General features: G+C 42.4%; 1 long non-coding RNA gene across 2 annotated transcripts in view; it reads right to left on the reverse strand.

Moving 5' to 3' along the window:
- LOC122192102 overlaps nucleotides 1-16,903 on the reverse strand; it is a 72,985-nt gene extending 56,082 nt beyond the window's left edge. For both annotated transcript variants that reach the window (XR_006182536.1, XR_006182538.1), the window contains exon 1: nucleotides 16,830-16,903. This is a non-coding gene — a long non-coding RNA (uncharacterized LOC122192102). The remainder of the gene's footprint in view (nucleotides 1-16,829) is intronic.
- Nucleotides 16,904-18,911: the final 2,008 nt, after the last annotated feature.

Here is an 18,911-nt window from a genome sequence, read left to right on the forward strand (position 1 = left end):
CCCTGAGAAGCCGATAAAAATGATATTAGGTGATTAAACATAGAAATAAAAAAAGGAGGTAGACATGATAGACTGTAATGAAGTCAAACAGCTGGCAGACTCCTTGGTGAATTTGCCACCTGATGACTTGTACTAAGATTCAGGCAATGCCCCCAGCTCTCTGATCAGACAGCAGCCCCTGCTACACATGCTGAACACTGCCTCCCGTTCATTAATTGGCTTGATGGAAACTTGCTGTCTTGCTATGAGGACAAAAAACTCTACTTCATATGTGTGCATCTGGGGAGCAAAAAAATAAAGCGACCACCTCCAGTGCTCTAAAAAACCCACAGTAATGCAAAATTAATGATCCTGAATGAATTTCGGCTAATTTGCAGATTGGGATTAGACTTGCAAACACCAGTCTCATCCAGAAGAGGTAAAGGCTTTCCTTCTTAATTTGAGAAAAATGTGTTTCAAGATCTGATTGTTGAATACAGGAACTGCTTTCAGAAAAGGTTCCCTCTCACTGAATTCCTGCACAAGGTGAGGAAAAAGAAGCTTCTAAACCTGCTTTTAAGGGAGGAGAGAGGACTCACAGGTGAGTTCCTGTTATCACCATCCAACCTCCAACTAACTCCCTGGCAGTGTTCAAGAGGCGTCTGGATGACGTGCTGCATGATGTGGTTTAGTGCTAGTGGAGGCAATGGTGATGAGGAGACGGTTGGACTAGATGATCTTGTAGGTCGTTTCCAACCTTGTGATTCTATGATTCTATGATTCTATGACATCTAAAATTCCATTTCTGTTTCTTATTAATAATAAATATGAGTCCAAAGCCAGGGCCATCTTCACTCTGATCACTGGCCATACTCCCATCAGCTCCTCGCATGCAGCATGCACACAGGTCTTGACTGCAGAGCCCCCCAGATGTGCTGCAAACAACCAGCTGTCCTGTCCCCAGGACCACTCAAAGCAAAGCATGCCCTTAAACCTTTGGAGGATCAGATGTGGCTGATGCCCATCCCTGCTGTGCTGTCTCTATTCCTGCTCCATGCAGGCTGCAGGCCTCTGTGCAGGCATTCACTCTACAGAAAGCAACTGGAAGGCAACAAGATCCTTAATGGCTGTTTATGCATCTTTACAAAGCAGAAGCGTGTTATCTTACAGCTATCTCCTCTGTTTGCCAGAAACAGCTTTCTACTAACTGGTAACACAATGCTTGGTGTGAACTATGAGTAAATACTGCAGCCTGCAGAATTTTTAAAGCTAGCTCAGTGCAAAGGTCTGTGTTACAGCCTATGCATATGCCTGTTTACCCATGTTTTCATTTCTTCATCTCTACACCTTTTTACACATAACAGTGACATAGGATGCTAGCCTCAGAGTGGGGAAGAACCCTATTCTCTTCTAAAATTATCCACTTTGTTTGTCTTTCTCTTTTTAAAGCACATTTTGACAAAGAGGGATGGTTTCTTGTTTGGTATTCATATTTGCCATGTTAATGATGACAACTGCTCACAGACCAGAGGAGCTTTATTCTGAGTACCAGCAAAAACAAACTAACAACTCCATACCCTTAATTCCCTTCTCAAGTTCCCAGCACCTACAGGAATAACATTTGAACAATCTCAGAAAACACACTTTTGCCTCTCTACAGAATTCTTTTCCTTTGAGACCAAGCCTGCTCTTCTCTTTCTTGGGACCTGCAGCTGGGAAAGAGCTCAGCCTGCAGCCAGCTCGTGCAGCAGCACTGGACTCTGCCCAACAAGTGGGGCTTCCCCACAGCTCAAATACTTTTATTATTTGTCTCTGAATTGTTTTTTTCCCCTCAAGCTAAACTCTGAATCTTCCCCTTCTACATTATATCCTTTTCCCATCTGCTTGGCCCCTTGCCTAAAAATTGTTTTGTTGTTTACATTTTATCTGCACCAGTATTTATTTTTACAAGTTCTGCTTGTTCCCCACGTTCCCCAAATTCTGCTTCAAACTCTCTCCCATGCTCATCATCAGGCTTCTGTTCATCCACCACCTCGCTCCTGCCCCTTGGCTGCCTCAGTGGCCTTTTCCTTTCCCACTCCTCATCTTCCTTCTCCACTCTCTCCCTTTTGCCCCCCAAGTCCCCAGGTCACCCTCTGTCTCCGACTCCTTCGTTTTCACACCATGGACAAACCCTCTGCAGGAATGTCCCTGTCTCCTTGCCCTCTTCCCAGCACCATTCTCATAAGCAAAAAATACACACAGTTGCAGAGGGGCTTTATACATGTGTTTTGAAAGCCTGATATACATAAATAAAAGCAAGTTGGTGACTTATTTATTTTCTCAATATCTATTAAACACAGCATAAAATGCAGTGGACATATTTAGACTGGAAATTAGAAGAAGGTTTATAACCACCAGAAGAAAGACAGCCTCTCAGTAGGAGTAGTGAGGGCAAGAAACCTAAATGGTTTCAAGATGCAAATAGATAAGTGTTTGAAAGGCATCATATGATGTGGTTGCCTTCCACAGCAGGGGACAGGACTTGATGACTTAGGAAGTTCCTTTCAGTCTTAATTCTTATCTTCTTGTGTGGGCTGAATATCACCCACAAGCCTGTGCTCAAGCCCAGGGGATGGGGAAACATGGTGAAGGCTGCTGCAGGCCTCAGCGGGCTGCAGTCACTCCTGTTACAACCCAAGGGCAGAGGGTACGGGTAAAGGGCTCCCAAGTGTGTTTTAAAAGGGTGATGAAGAGCCTAGGCTGCTCACACGTCAATGTAACACGCTGCCATGCCTTCTCTGCTTTTTCTCCAGACAAAAGAGGACTGCAGCTAGGATTACTTTTTTCCAGTTTCTGAGAAGTTGCATGCCTTCATCTCAGACCATCAGGCTCTGCAGTACTCACAGAAACACAGAATTATAGGGATAGGAAGGGAGCTTGAGAGAACCCAGCCCAAAGCAGGTTCCCTGCATTAGGTTACATGGGAAAGCACCCAGGTGGGTTTTGAATATCTCCGGAGAAGGAGCCCCTGCCACCAATCTGAGCAGCCTGTTCCGGTGCTCTGTCACCCTCACAGTAAAAAGCTTCTTTCTCATGTTCCAGTGGAACTTCCTGTGCTCCTTTTTGTGCTCATTGCACCCTGTCTTGTCGCTGGGCACTAGTGTAAAGAGCCTGGTCCTATCCTCCTTACTCTTTAGATATTTACAATCTCTCTGTACTGCTGATCACAACCCTCTGAGCTCTGTCAATCAATTGGTTCTTAATCCACCTCACTGTCAATTCATCTATCCCAAAATTCCTAAGCCTATCTAGAAGAACATTATGGGATACAACATCAAAAGCCTGTCTGAAATCAAGGTAGACAACACCCGCTGCTCTATCCCCATCTACTCAGCTGGTATTGACATCGTAGAAGGCTACCAGATTGGTCAAGCATGATTTCGCCTGCATGTTGATGGATATATGCTCTGCGTATAGGGTTTCAGATGAATTAACATGCTAAAACACAAAGTAAAATTAGACTAAAAAGCAAAATCCAACATCATCCCCTGGTCCCTGTACTGAGGCTGCAGAATGAGGGCTCACATGACAGCCCAGCACGACCTAAACACAACCTGCATCCAGGCCACTTTGAGAAGACATCTCCCCTGCTGGCCAGCAGCCCCTGCTCTGAGCTCAAAATGTGATGGCTTAAGCCTCCATTGGAAGATGGATTTATCATTTTCAGCAAAAGGAAAACATTTTGTTTTGTAGCGAAGGCCAGCTATGAGCGCTCTCCCAAGCACTCACAGCAGCTCTACTGAAGGGAGCTGACTTGTTAAGCTGTTTTAATTCACCTGCCCCAAAGTGCTGCAAGCAGTAGCAGCTGGGGATGACATGGTCAGCATCAGTGCTTGCAGGGCAAGTTGACATCTGCAAATCTTCTAAGATCTACATAACACAACCCACAAAGTCCCTTCATACTAGCTCTGTCTGTCATTTATTATTTGTTCCTTTGCCTGCAGCTCCTTTTGAAGCTTTAAAAGCTTTTGTTTTTGATAGTAAAAGGATATTTGTGCCTTGACTGTAGAAATGTCAGGCCCTGTATTGTTCAGTCCACAATAAAATATGTTTCAGTTTGATTTATTGCTCTCAGTTTACTTTGCCTTAAGTTGGCAGCATTTCCTGGTTTGGATTTTGCTGATGGCTTTACAGTTCCTTTTTCTGTATTAGGGCAGCCAGTTTTATTTCTGTTATTCCTACTCCAGGACTATATTCAAAATGACTAGAAGTTGTAGTGTTTGAAATCTGATTATTTACAGCAATGCCTAGACTTGTGAATGCATTTCCAGTAGAAGTTGTCTGAAAGCGGACACATGGACTCAATTGAAGACATGTTTTTAAAGTTACTTGTCAGAGGAATGAATACTTCTGGCTGCTTCAGAGCTTTTAAGGGCTTGCTTTTTTTATAGTCAAATTATATTTAGGGAAAGAAAAAAAAAAAGCCAACAACAACAACAACAACAACAACAACAAATCCACAATCAGAAAACCACAAGACCATGCAGGTTTCAAAATGCAAGCCTGCTCTGCGAGCCAGCAACAGGGACAACCAGGCCTGGGGTGGGATGGTCACAGGCAGAGCCCTGTCACCTTCCCAACAGCTGAGCTGCACACATGGGTCTGGGAGCTCCCTATGGCAAACCCAACCCTATGTAGGTTGTAGGCAAATCAGCCTGCTCAGATCCACTTGCATCTTCTCATATCTTTCAAAGTGCTTATCACATGCTTGCAAGCCTTCCCACAGCCCACACAGCACTTAATGAATAAGTTGGAGAGATGCTGTCTGCCTTACCATTCGAGGCATTCTGTCTTGTGAAGTTTACTTCCCTACCTGTGCTGCAGGACTGAAGACATCGTGCTGCACCCAAGTGCTGTGAGATCTACAGACTGGTGTGGAAATTTCCAAAGGAGATGAACCACCCTAAAATTCCACCTCAAGTCTGTCACTGTGTTACCATTACCTTTTTAAAAGCACAAGTCTAGATAGACTCTAATGAAACACAGCCAGCAAAGTCCTCAGTAGAAAATAAGAAGCTTGATGGAACAGCTGGCTGAAAATACCTCTAATAAAAATGAGGCATGTGTGAAGTTTCCAGGCCAACACAGGAACATTTTCCTACTGAGACAATATATGGGATTACATCTTTCTGAAAATGTGATGTAAAGTTTATTGAAGGAAGATGTTTGTTGTTTGCCTTGATGAGCTTTAAATTGACTGTTAAAGCTGTTTCTTCAAAGCACTATTCCTATGACTGCCGCTAGAGTCAGTGGGAACTGATGGGGCTCAGGGTGGGGCTCTGGTAGTGGAAACTGAATTTTGAAAGAGATTTTCATTAAAACAATCTTCAGTTTGCCTGGCAAAGTCATGGGATACACAGCCAGGAAAAGGCATAAAGCCTTGAACACATAGATAGAGCAAACCAAATTTAGAAGGATGCCAGATTTGTCAAAATACTCCCAGCAGACTCAGGACAGAGCCAAAACCAGATCTCCATCCAGCCTTTTCATTCCCAGAGCGGATGGTGCAAGCCCTCACAACAAAAGTTCCCAAACTTTCAAAGCACTCCTCTTCCAGAGGAAATGAACACCAGACCTGTGCAAAACAAGATCCCCAAAAAGCACGGTTACTCTGTCATAAGCACACCTTTCTGTTCTGAGCCAGTGCACCGCTCCTTGTCCCAGCACAAAGCCCAACAAAGAAGCATGGTGTAGGGTGTACTCACCTTGTTTTCCATCTCTGTGTTTGGATGACATGTCTTCTAACATTCGTTTTTGCTTTCTCAGTGACACAATGAAGTTACAGAGAAAACGGATAGAAGTAGTAGAGTGATCCCCCAGAGCTGTCATGGGCACTTAAAAATGCACTACTTCAAGTCACAGAAATGTGCTTTTGCTTTGTCAGTAACAAAGACAGTCACACGTAGGTTGGCTCTTGATCTTGGTCTAGCTGCTTTCCTGGGGTCCTTTCAGCATATATTTGACCACCAGGCCTCAGTAACTCCTTTCAGTTATTCTATATATCACACACAGTAAATCATACAGAGCCAACCCATCAATGACAATTGATCATGGTAGTTCCTTCGGAGCACTTACAGTTTATCACATCAATGGGGTTGTCATACATGCCTGCAAAGCCTGTAAGACAAACACAACATTCGTGTTCTACACATCCTTTGCTGCACAAGCTGGGTGGCCATTTTGAAAACGCTGCACCCTCCTCATGAGCACCACAATTACCATCACTTTACACATCTGCCTAACAAACCTCTAACTGCACCATCCTACTGGAGAAACTAAGGTGGGATTACTTTTATCTGTAACCCACAGCACCTTCAGAAGGATAAGGAAGTGTTTTCTTCTGCCAGCATTTATTATTTATGTTGTGGTCACATCTTGGGGTCATGAACGAGAGACTTCCTTCACTTGCAGCTGAAATCCTATCCCGAAGCATTAATATGCTGCATTTTCACATTCCATGCTTACTGCTTAATTTGATTTCAAATGGTGTACGTTACTACAGACCCACTGAAGTGAATGGAAAGAGTCCAATTTACACCATGTACAAAGCTGGCTCCCTGCCACTGAAAAACAAATAAAATGAAACTTCTCAGAAAAATTTTATCACCACGTTCTAAGACCTTGAAGATAAGGTACCTAGTGACAAACCCATCACAGTGGTATTAGGAACAGCAAGACACACTGTGTGAAACCAGGACCACAACATTTCAGAAGAGAATGTGGGTCAGCATGTTTGGTGCGTGTCATTTGATACAAGATTGATTCTTCAGTTTCCTTTAGAAAGTAGCCTAATTGTCACTACTTGTGAGTACTTTTGTATCTTGCCATGAAAATACCCGCCAGCCCTACTTGCTATCTTCCCCTACCAGGCCACTTCAATCTGAAATGCAGATCTCAGCGCCTGACCTTGGATGCCCACTTTGAAGAAGCTGGATGAAATCTCAAACTTCAAAGCCATTTGCAACTTCTGGTCTGAAACAAATGACTGGCATGTAAACACGCCGTAAATACCACCGTCTATAATCTCACCTTCAACTTTTATCAGGACTGAGGACACTCAATACTAAATTGATACACATTTACATTAAGGTAGCAGGAAGCTGAAACTCCAGGCCAAGCCACCATTTGTCTTAAGTAAACGCAGCATGTCAGCAATTCTGTTTACTCAATCCAAGGCTGCTTTCATTTCTTGCTTGTTTTGCTATATATTTATATTGAGGGAACACTTTCTCAGCAGCTTTTAGTCACTTCTTCAATGCATTTTATGAGGAGACAAAGTCAAATCACTATTACTTAATTAACACAATTGTGAAGACTTCACTCCAGCTACACAATAGCTCTCCTAATCTTGCAGAAGGATGCATGACTTCATTATTGAGTATATTGTTTCCTATAAACATATAAAACCCCTACAATAACAATCCCATCAGCTGAAATGAAGTTATCTGAGAACAGAATTAAACTCTAAATGACCCTTTGCTCCACTCCATAGACCCCTATTAATAATTCTAATCTAATCAGTGTGGATAAATGTACTGTTGCAGCCTATGCCAGGCACTCTGCCAGGAGGTCCTACTGCAGTCCATCCGATTCATTCCAGTCCAGAGCTTCTCTGGAGAAGATGCATCTCGCACTGAGAGGCCAATGCCTGATTTCCTCTTTTGTTATCTTTTAGTGGCAAAGTCATGTCCTTGTAACTGATAGACACTTTTCTTTGTAAATAACCCTGGAGTGACTGATAGAGCTTTTGCCAGACAAAGCCTGTAAATAGCTAGGCATTATTCATGCCAGGCCTGAGAACACTGTGTCACGGCTGACAAATTTATGGTAGATATGAGCTCACCTCTTCCACAAATATATACTTTCCCAGCAAATTCATCACATGTTTTAATGGCCCCATACTGAATTTGTCAGCTGTCTGTCCCTGCTCATTGTTTCCTTTGGATTCCTGTCAAGAATTGTTTGTTAAAATCATCTCCCTCTCCTATCCTTCAGCTGCTAGCCCCAGGAAAGATCAATGGTGACACATCTATTGATAATATTTTATATTCAGCTATTCAGGTCATAAATCATTTTAACAATGCTGATATGTTTATTGAGTGTCTGCTGGCATTGCAATTACACAGAAAGTGATGTCACTCTAAATCTTGGCTTTGTTGGATTGCATTTGATTCCTTCCTCCCCTCTCCCACCCCACTTCATAATTAAAATCTGTCACTTTTATTTTTGCAGTTGCCACATTAAAAGCAATGAGAAGTTTGGCATTTCAGAAGAGGTATGGAATCCCTGAGCCTCTGTCTCCCATTAAAATCAAATACACAAAAGCATTTCCCATTGGTATACGAAGATGCTACTTCAAGCCTGTGCAGATCCCTAAGAGTAGATAGGGCTGAGTGAGAGAGCAGCAGAAAAGTGCTATTTTGGCTCTCTGCTCCGACTCAGCAAACCAAGCAGAGGCCCCTTCTCTGAGCTCTGTGCAGCTGTCCGTCGTCAACCTGGCACCTCACATCACATACCAGTGGGAAGAAGACACCAATCCCCTGGGAGGGCATCAATTCGGCAAGGAGAATTGAGATCAGTTGAGAACAGGCCCCAAGGCATCCTGCACGCTGCGTCAGCCAGGCTGCCTCCTGCTCACACACTCACACACGCTGCTCCCCCTGCGGATCCTCTATTGGAGACACTTCCCAGGAAAGCTCTGGAAGACGAAGAGAACCATTCCTACAGCTCCTTCAGTTTACCTCCTTGCATCTGTGGCTCCAGGAACTCCTAAGCGGTGCTCCCCATTGTGGCAGAGGTAGTTAAGTCCACCATCCAGCTCTCTACATTTTTTTCACCTCTTAATTCATGACCACAATGTTACACAGCTATAACATTATTAAAAAAAAAAAAAAAATCTATCTAGGACTTTGCAATTTATTTGAGACTGCTTTCCTCCTTAGCAAGCCTCTGCTGTACATATCCAAAGAAAAGACAGAAAGCAGGAGAGTGCTTGGCCAACAGGAAAAGTCACATTTGTTCCTTGAATGCAAAATGTCATCACTCATTAGGGAAGACTCAAAAGCAGAGTTTCTCTCAATGCAGGCAGCAGCAAAGATTTACACCATTTCACCCTATTGCTAATTTTAGTGTCTGCCCTTTTAAAACATCCTGTAAACACACAGAAGGAATGATGTGGGTATATAGAGATTATTTTTTAAATGCATAAACACAATGGTTCAACAAGCCTAAAGCAGTTTTCAGTGGGATGCATATTTTTCTTTATGTACCCGGATATGCAGAACTGATTTTTTCATTACCAGAGATGGGACACACCTCTAAAAATATGTTTCAAATATACAGCCAACTACCTCTGAGGTGTCCCACTAATTTGAAACTTTTATGATCTGCCTTCACAAGCCTATAAAACTGGACAAGAGTGCTGATGAGAATTTCAGGCTGTATAGAAATACACTAACAGTTTTTCCTGTGGTACATTGGCACATCAACGTGTAGATTTAACCTCTCTTGTGGCTTTCCAGAGCGCATTGCTTCTAAAGGCTAGATTCAAATTTCATTCATCCCAGTATAATTTCACTGTGTCAAAGGATATTACTTTAGATCTACACAGACTGGATCAAGAACACAGCCTGCTTGAATTTAATGGGTCTAGAAAAGAAGAGCAGATCTGCCCAAACGAGAAACTCAGAGCTGTACCAAAGTCTGGACTGTGATCTGGCTTCTGGGTTTGCAAGCGACCCAGATACATTTACTGTGTGGATTTTAGAATAGATCTGAAAATTGCAGGAGCCCGAGCACCACAGACAAGCAAAAATTCCTGGCTGATAATTGTACTTTTGCTTTTGCAGGTTGCCTTGTTCTCCCAGTAAATGTTTCATTGAATCTTGGCCAAGTCTCAACATTTCTTTTTAGCAAAGCCCCCAGACCAGACTACTTTCATATGTTCTCTGCCCTTCTGCAAGCATTCTGTGGCTTCATAACTCTGAGAGGTATTTTCCTGATACCAGTGCTTCCATTTTCCTCAGCACTGAATTGTGAGATAGCTTATATCCTCTTCATCTACATCTTAATGGAAATTCTTGTAAGGGAGCGGGAAGCCTAGCTGTTTATATTGGGAATGCAAAAGAAATGCACTGCTTACAGGGGGCTTAGCCTAAATTTGACTGAAGTCACAAAGAAACTCTCTGACTCTTCTGGCCCCTTAACAACTGTACATTCCATTATAATGACTGCAGGCATAAATCAGTCCTGAGTTATGCCTGTCAGATAACCAGTTAGATATCTACTTAGCCATATTTGCATTCAGCAACCTAATTTATGTACACACTCTTCAGTACCATGTGTACATAGATAGATTACAAAACTTGATACATAAAATTATAATAATCATGTTTTTCACTCTAAACTACCTCTCCCACCACCATGTACAAGTAGAAGCCAAACATTCCTATATAAGGCAGGCTTTTAAATCTGATTCAGTTGCTAGGCACTGTGTAGATATGGTGGGAATGAGAGAGACCAGGGGTCGAAAATGTCTCCGAAAAGGTCACAGGTCCACCTAACTTTGGGCAGCTAACCACAGTGCCCACTTTAGAAGTCTAAATCATCTTAAACTGCCCTTATTATCAAATGGAGAGTCATGGTCTTTTCCGTGATGATGATTTATTCTAGCTGAGACACCTTTCTGTTCCCATTAGAGTGGTACCTGGCATTTAGGCACATCTTGTAACTGCTAAAAGTCAGATGGGCTGAATCTATACCTACGAGGTTATCAAATGTAATTTACTGGGATACAGATGCCTAAATATATCTAAGGATTTGGGTCAAGACACCTATTTCTCTGTTAGGTCTCCCTTAACAGTGAGCACTGTTTTGTCAAAGGGTGTTACCAAAATCAGACAAATGCTGAAGTTTGGTCACTCACTTCTATGGACTGCCTTGACTCCATTCTTATCCATGACACACATGGGCCAACATGCCTGTACCCCCCGAAGATCTGCCAGATCTCAGGAACAGTCCCAGCTCATGCATCTAACAAAGTACATAGAAAGCATGAAGTAAAATTTTAGCAATGATAATATATACTGGCAAATAAATTTGATATATTATTTGGCTGTATTTATTGTCAGGGGAACACAAATGTCTTTATCACCACAGATTCCAGAATATTTCAAGCACGAATGTGGTATTGTGTTTGTTTTTTGTATTTTTGGGCAGTTTCCTATACTGTAGTCATAGCAAACCCAACTCTCCAGAAGACTGTGAGAAACTTAATTTCCCCAGGAATTGTTTATTTCCATTTTAGCTTATTCTGCTAAACCTTTCTGTACCAGTTGGGGTTTCGACGCTGTTAATGCTTTTGCACTTTAAAACGTAACAGTGACTGGGAGGAGGTGATTCATTCCCACATTCACTTTGCAATAAATTGAAGCATGTGCACTGCACAATACTTGTGCCAATTCCATTATTTTATATACAAAAAAGTCATTATGTTCCAGAGTATTATCATTTCCTTTCTTCCCAGACAGTGACCGTCTGTAACACGTTATTTTGGACAGACTCCCTACCAGATTCTGGGTATTCCCCCACTTCCAGAACCATTCCTTACCACAAAAACAAAGAAGGGGAAAAAAAAGAAGTAGAGGGAGTTTGGGAAATTCAGGCATATTATACCCACAGGTATTGCTCACCTATTAGCTCTAGCTTGATTACTGATTTTCACTCACCCACTTTCCCAGGAGCAGCCTTTAGCGGAACTGGCTATCTTTACACAGCACGTTATCTTACGGATCTCAAACAACTGCTTACAAATGGGCTTTTCCAACAGGACGCAAGCTGTGTTTGATTTAACTCAGTGTATATTTATGTGACAGAATCTAACCAAGTTGGACTTTGTGCCGTAACCATAATGTTTGCACAGTTACACCTGGGGAGGAAAGCCCTCCCACTACAGTACTAACAGGATGCCAGTGGCAAGAAAGTTTACATAATAAAATCATGGCTTAAGGGATTTATACATCTGTCAGTAGAGCAGTGATGACAGTCCTCATTTGTAAGCATGGTACACAACTTCAGTGGAAATAAAAGATTAAGGATAAGGCCAAATAAGATTCCCTGTAGATAACTGCATCCTATCGCATGCCCACTGCCTCCTCCAGCAAGGACCCTGAAAGGCACTATGCTGGGAAAATGTCTCTGGGGGTGACACCGTGTCACCGTGCTCCTCTTGTCATCCAGCATGGCCAGATGTGAGCTAGCTCAAACAGAATCAGCAGCCACAGAGCAATGTTTAGCATGGCACTGGCCCATGAGCACCACTGGACGCTCCTGTGGTTCCCACGGTGATCTTGGCTCTCTCGTTTCTCCTCCACCCTTTCCTTCCTTAGATAGCCAAAACTTGCAACCCTGAGAAGGAAGAGGAGGGCAAAGGAACAAAGGATGGCATAATTACCTCCACCTTGGCACCAGCATCAAGCTTGACATGCAGTAGAGCATGGAGCAAGAGCAGCTCACATTGACTCCAATGCCTGGACAAGGACCCAGAAGCAATGCTGAAAGCTCCTGGTTTAGAAACTTGTGGCTAGAGACAGTGCCCTTTCTTTCATCAGCTGCTATCAGACTTCCATGGCCAGCACAGGTATCAGTCAACCGTGTCAAGAATACACTGGCTTTCTGCTCTCCCAGCTGCAGCATGGAGCAGAAACTGGCTGATTCGAGGGCTGGAGGGTGCGGGAAGGGAGATGCAGACAGGAGGAAGCCAAGTAAAAGGCTGCTAGGCTTTTGTAGCAAATGAAAGTGGCAGGCAATAAAAGAAGGTTGCAGGAGAGCACTGTGACTCACTTGACTGGCCAAGCTCCTCTGAATCGCCACCTTGGGGAGATGAAAAGCAGGACTGCAGGAGCTCAGTTGAAAGCCCACCTGGCAGCCCAACTCATAAAGTAAAACCGTCTGGTGGTTTCAAAGCTCCGCAGCCAAAAGGAGTATGGGAGGGGAGAGAAACTCCAGGAACCCAGAGGAGCAGCTCATGGAGACAGCAAGGGGGAGAGGACCGAGATTCCATTGCAGATTTTCTGTCTTTAATGGATCCCTTCCTCGTTCACCCCGAGCAAGGCAGCTGGCACGTGCTATCTCAGCATGCAGATGGATCAGCAATGTCAGATGTGCAGCTGTGCATATTTAACACACAGGGATCTTATTATCTATTTGCTGGCTAGCCAGCAGCAGGCTGATTTTGGAGGAGATTGCTCACAGTTGTAGAGAGAGAAAAATAGAGAGTAGTCCACAGTCATTAATCTTACACAACAGGCTGCGCAGCGTTAGAGCCAGAACTGCTACTCTCCTGCATCTGTCCCTCCCACCAGCACTAAATCACCCTCTGGTTCTCAACCCCTCTCCGTTACAGAGAAGAAAATTGTCTGGGTTGGAATTTGACACCACAACAGCATGGGCAGCCCTGCTGTAAAGAACAACTGCTCCGAATTTTCATTGGTCTCAGGTCTCTAACAAGCCTGTGGTCTTATCACTGGCCAGAGGGGAAAAAGGAGAAAAATGAAGAGTTTTGATGTTAGTCATTGACATTTTCAGGTTGGGAATCAATTTCAAGCTCACAATGAGTCCTTCTTATGTTGAGCTGTGTTCCAGGGTGCCTTGGCTGGCATCAGAGACAGAGGGATGCTGCACACACCATCATTCACTAAGCAAAGTCTGAAGTGTTTAGGTTCTCATTTAGAAAAGCCCCCAAAACATGTCTCATTTGATGCATGTGATGCAGTCCTACTGGGAGTCAACTTAAAGTCCAGCCAGTCCTTCAGGGGTTTGCTGAACTGAAGTCTATATGCTCATGCTGGCTGGAGCCTGTTTTGGTTTGTCCTTTCCCTGTATGCTAGAGCCCCAAACTGATCCATCTCCAAATTAGCAAACACCTGCAGGGCTCTCCAGGAGGAGAGACTCAGCAGTGAGGTCGAAGTCTTTTTATGTGCACAGTCTACAAGGTAAGAAGCACTGAGGGGGTCCATGGGGCTGTCCACAGGAGTAAAAGCCAGCTGAGATCAACTCATGACCAGTTAAGTTCTGCATCCCAAACACCAAATAACAACATCAACTCACTTGCCATAAACTCAGCCAATAAAGCTTGTATGCTTTGGGAAGTGTGTTTTAGAAAACAAAATCTCTGTTTTACCTGCTTTCTACGTGGTACCCTCAAACAAAGAAGACTGTGTTTGATCTGGATGATAGCTGGCCATGTCAGCTCTGCAGCAACCGACAACTCATGCTCAGATGATGTATTTTGAAGCCAGAGTGCTTAATTGCAACCCATTTAGCTTCATCGTGTCAGGAAACAGGCTTTCTATTTCTAACACTCGACTGGATATAGAGAAAAATTCTCTGCCAAGAAACAGCACCAGGAATGGAGAGACAAGCAGGTATTGTAAAACAGCCACAACACTGCAAACATTCAGGATGTGCTCTCTGGTCTCTCTGGAGATAGAAGACAGCCTCACCTAGAGGAAAATCCCAGAGAGAGAGAAAGAAATTTCCAGATGAAAGCGAGATGCTCTCGGATAAAATGGACTTCTTTGAAGAAAAAGTGCAATTCAGAAATTAAAAATGCGGGTGATAGTAGGGAAAGCTTGGAGCCACTTGGAACAGATTGAACACTTTTAATAGCAAACATGTCCCATTACACACGATGTAAAAGTAAAATCATGAACTCCTGGCAAAAACTTACAATTCCAACTCTAAAATAAAATTTACCCAAAGAGAAACATGCAGTGAGAGCCTTCATGTCCATAAAGAAAGAAGACTTTAAGCCATATCCACCTGCAGAGCAGCACAACTTTTGTGATTTCCCTCAAGTGCCTATAAAACACTGTCTTATCAATGCTGAAAACTGGCATCATCAGTAGGGAAGAGCAAGAGGGACAATAGCTGAAAGACACACAGAAAGTGATAGAGGGAAAGCTTAACTGAATGAAAAACTACTTTGAAAACAGCAAAAATAAAATTGCAAGGACTTTTCACAGAAACTGAACCAAGAAAAAAGAAAACGAAGGTTTGGAGGTATTGAAGCAGCATCTCACAATGGCATTCTTTTCCTGGACTGCTGGAAAAGCTGGCCTCATTGAAAAGGATGTGATTAAATAACTCAGACTTTAATGAAAGAGATTATGTTTCTCTAGAAAGGAGCAAAGCCTCTGAAAGACTCCTTATCAGCCCATGCTGCACAATGAAGAAGAGGTCAGATTCAAGTGGTACATTAGTCAAATAATACCACCTGAACATTTACTTTCAGCTCACTCTTTTTGACGAAGGCCACGGCCAACAATTACTAATGGATAAGAGAGGGTTATTTGATGGAGACCCGACATGCATTACAGCAGACACTGGCATGGTTAATTGATCAGTAGCATCATAAGTGAAAGAGTTATGCTGAAAATAATGCTGTTACCAAGCGATGTAAATGTGCTACTGGTCAGCATCTTTTCATAATTAGGTCATTTAGGAGCCTTTTGGGTCATTGATGGTGGAACAGCAGCCAAATCCCCCAAATATGCCTGCTGTGACAGATGCCCATGTTACTGTTGTGTATAAGCACTACAGGTGCTTGGGAAGAAACAGACCTTACAGCCCATAAATATTTTAGCCAGGGCAGATGAATAATAAATTGGTGAGAACAACATAGTGACATGAACTCATGTGAAACTATACCACACACTGTGAACAATATGGCCAACTGCATTAAAGCAGGACACTAGAAAACATCCTTAAGAGCTGGTCATCATTCTTCTTGACCCTGTTTCGTGGTTCTGTAACAAAACCTGGCCTCTGTGCAAACACTGCAACCAGTAACAACAGAAGTGCTGGCTCTCTGCATGAATTAAAGCTAGAATAGCCTAATTCCATGCTGTTGTTCATAAGCAGCTTGACTTGCAGGGAGCTAACACAGCAGCACCACGCATGAGATTTGACAGAAATAAAGGAAAAACAGCAAAAGTAGCAACAAATAAGCAGGAAATAAATTTCTGTATCATCTGCTTCTTTTCCACTTCTTCCAAAGAAATAAGTTCACAAACGTTAACTTTTTACTGAAAATCAACATAAGAATTAGAAAATGCCCAAGAACTTTCATCCTCAGACTTGAAGCACGCAGACGAAATGGAAGCTAAACCCAAATCAATCAATTCTGCTTCCACATTATAAACCTGAAGTAATACTAAAGATGGCATGGCAAAATAAATGAATTAATAAATAAAAAGTCCCTGATTTTCCCATTAAAGAAAGAATTTCATAGCCCCAGAGCCTGGGAGAAAATATACAGATCGTAAATCTCCATCACTCTTCTCATTTTAAGTTCTTACAAAGCAAAATCTAAGCATCCATGTTCTTACAGCAGCTATCTCTGGTGCCATTCGAAATAAAAAAGAAATCTACCCTAAAACAATAATGAAACTTGATCACACATTCAGGGTAAAAAATAATCTTTCTCCCCAGCTGGAAAAAAAAACTCCATTCTGCCAAACTGATCATCACGCCTGTGTCATACTGTGCCAAAAAGCAGACTGAAATTATTCAGGTTCATTCCACAGCCTTTAAGTGGTTCTGGCTCAAGCTCATCCCGACCCAAACCAAATTCACAAAAGTGAGGCATAGGTAGATGACAGTGATACCAAGCAGAGGAACATAATCACAGGGCCTTTTCAGAAATCATCTGCTAGACCAAATGCTCTTTTTTTCCCCTGGCTCTCAGATTATAACTCACTGATTTACATTGGAATATTATTTAATTAGATCAGCACCAAATGACTCACCGTATTTTGTCACTTTAATGATTCTTTATATTTCTCCAGTTTGATGGGTTAATCACTGCCTATCACAGTTTATGGCCTCTATCTTCTTTATTGTGTTTTGCTTCCCATAAGCTATCTAAGGTGATGTGAACTTTGTGCTATTGACTTTTCTCACTCCTCTGGGGAGGTTGTCATGGAGAATTAAGCTATTGACAAATCAACAGCCGACGTGCTAAACTCCTTCTTGCACGTCATCATCAGGAATGTGGGAACCAGCCAACTTTGGTTTTGTGCAGAACCAAGCTGTTCCACCACATAAAATAAATCCTGAAAACCTACATCTCGCAGTCAGCTCTCATTTAAAGCTCTGCAAATCTGAAGTAAAGGAGGAATCTCCTCCTTTAGCTTAACAAACACACTTTAGAACAAGTTTGGGCAGCAGAATTTAATGAATGAATTTCAGACTTCCTCCTATAGTTTTAGTCTTCTCAACAGAGTAGTTTTTGTTTCCAGAAGCGGCTGTCTTCATTAGGTGTGACTGAGCAAATGAGCTAGGCAGACATAATTAATGCAGCACTAACCTCAGGAAGTGATGAATAACAATTATTTTTCAAATGCACTTAATAAACGTTAATTTGTTCGTTTTTTCTTCTTATTATTGCAAGTGTTGGAACTATTCTTATCATCTAGGATAATTAGTCTGTCAATAATACCTAACCAGTGAGTCAGTATGGTATTACTCCTTAATACAGAACCTCCCATTATCCTAAGAAAGATATAAAAGATACAAAATGATTTAAAAGATTTCTACATGAGTAGAAGCTAAAAAGTTATGACTTATTTGCTGAGATGTTATAGATGAAATGGAAATGTATTCCGATTCTTACTTCAAAGGCTGCCCTCTTCTCTTTGTTGGCATGATTCGCTAACTTTTGTGGATATGGAATTCAATTGTGGGTTCAGTTTGAGCTTGTTGCATTCTTCATTTGTCCAAGGGCATATTTTATTCCCAAGCACACCTCTGCTTAGCTGAAAATAGGCCTCTTAATGTACCATTAAATATGTCTCCTTTTGCTCCTCCTCTAATGTTTTCTCAAATTTTAATGAAAATGTAATTTCAGAAGTGTTTTCTTCCCAAGGCTGCTGCACTGCCAAGCTGTAAAAATAAGTCCAGCTTCTTGTTGTTGCTGTGGTTGTTGTCAGAGTCAGTGGTGAGCCAAGGAACTTGCACTATATGTACTATTTCCATTCCCCATGGAGAGCTTCAGATAAGCTCCTCCAACCCAGGTTACAGAGACAGTGCCAGGAAATGCTGTAGGAGCTGGAGGGAGTGTCGGATGGTCTAGAACAGCGGAGGAAAAAGCTCCAAACACAAAAATGAAGTTTTGCAGATCCAAGTCAACTCCCTATTTTTTTCAATGGCATTATCTGCTGCTTAACTTTCAAGTATCTGGTTCCAGCACTTTACAGCAGCACCGGTTATGCCAAAACTCATCCTTTTGTCTGCTTCAAGTTAGCTGCATTCTTGCACCGTCTCCTATTTCACATCAACTGATAAATCATTCAAGCCATCCGATCACATTTGTTAATGAGCTGAATTTACTTTTTGACAGCTGTGCTCCATACCCTCCTCCTCCTCTTCTGTAGATTTCAAATACGCTTAAATTATTACAGCATTATAACGCACATCCAGCGGGAGTGAGACCCTTGAGATCTTGCATCAGCCAACTCTATTAATTAAGCTATATGGTCCCATGCAGTGCAAACTTAAAGTTTGTCATAGTTGTGACCTCTGTGAAAGAAATACGACTTCTAAAGCAGGTTTGACTTCAGACACAAAAAAATTAGCAGTCTGAAAATAAGGCAAGCTGGGCTGGTAATGTGGACTCACAGAACAGTAGAGGAAGAGAGACATGGCACCTTGAGAGAAAAACTTCCATGTCTAACTGGATGAACCAGGTCTGATATATCCTCAAGGAGATTACTATTATTATTTTTTAATTCAGTAACTCTTCCTAAAATGTCACCAGAGAGAGTGTTCAACATTAGCTGAGAACCCAGGGTCAGACACAGGAGCAATCGAGGCTCAAGCACATAGGGAGG

This window comes from Lagopus leucura, unplaced genomic scaffold (assembly GCF_019238085.1).
Source record: "Lagopus leucura isolate 7727_CA_CO unplaced genomic scaffold, USGS_WTPT01 Super-Scaffold_73, whole genome shotgun sequence".
Classification (NCBI taxonomy): domain Eukaryota; kingdom Metazoa; phylum Chordata; class Aves; order Galliformes; family Phasianidae; genus Lagopus; species Lagopus leucura.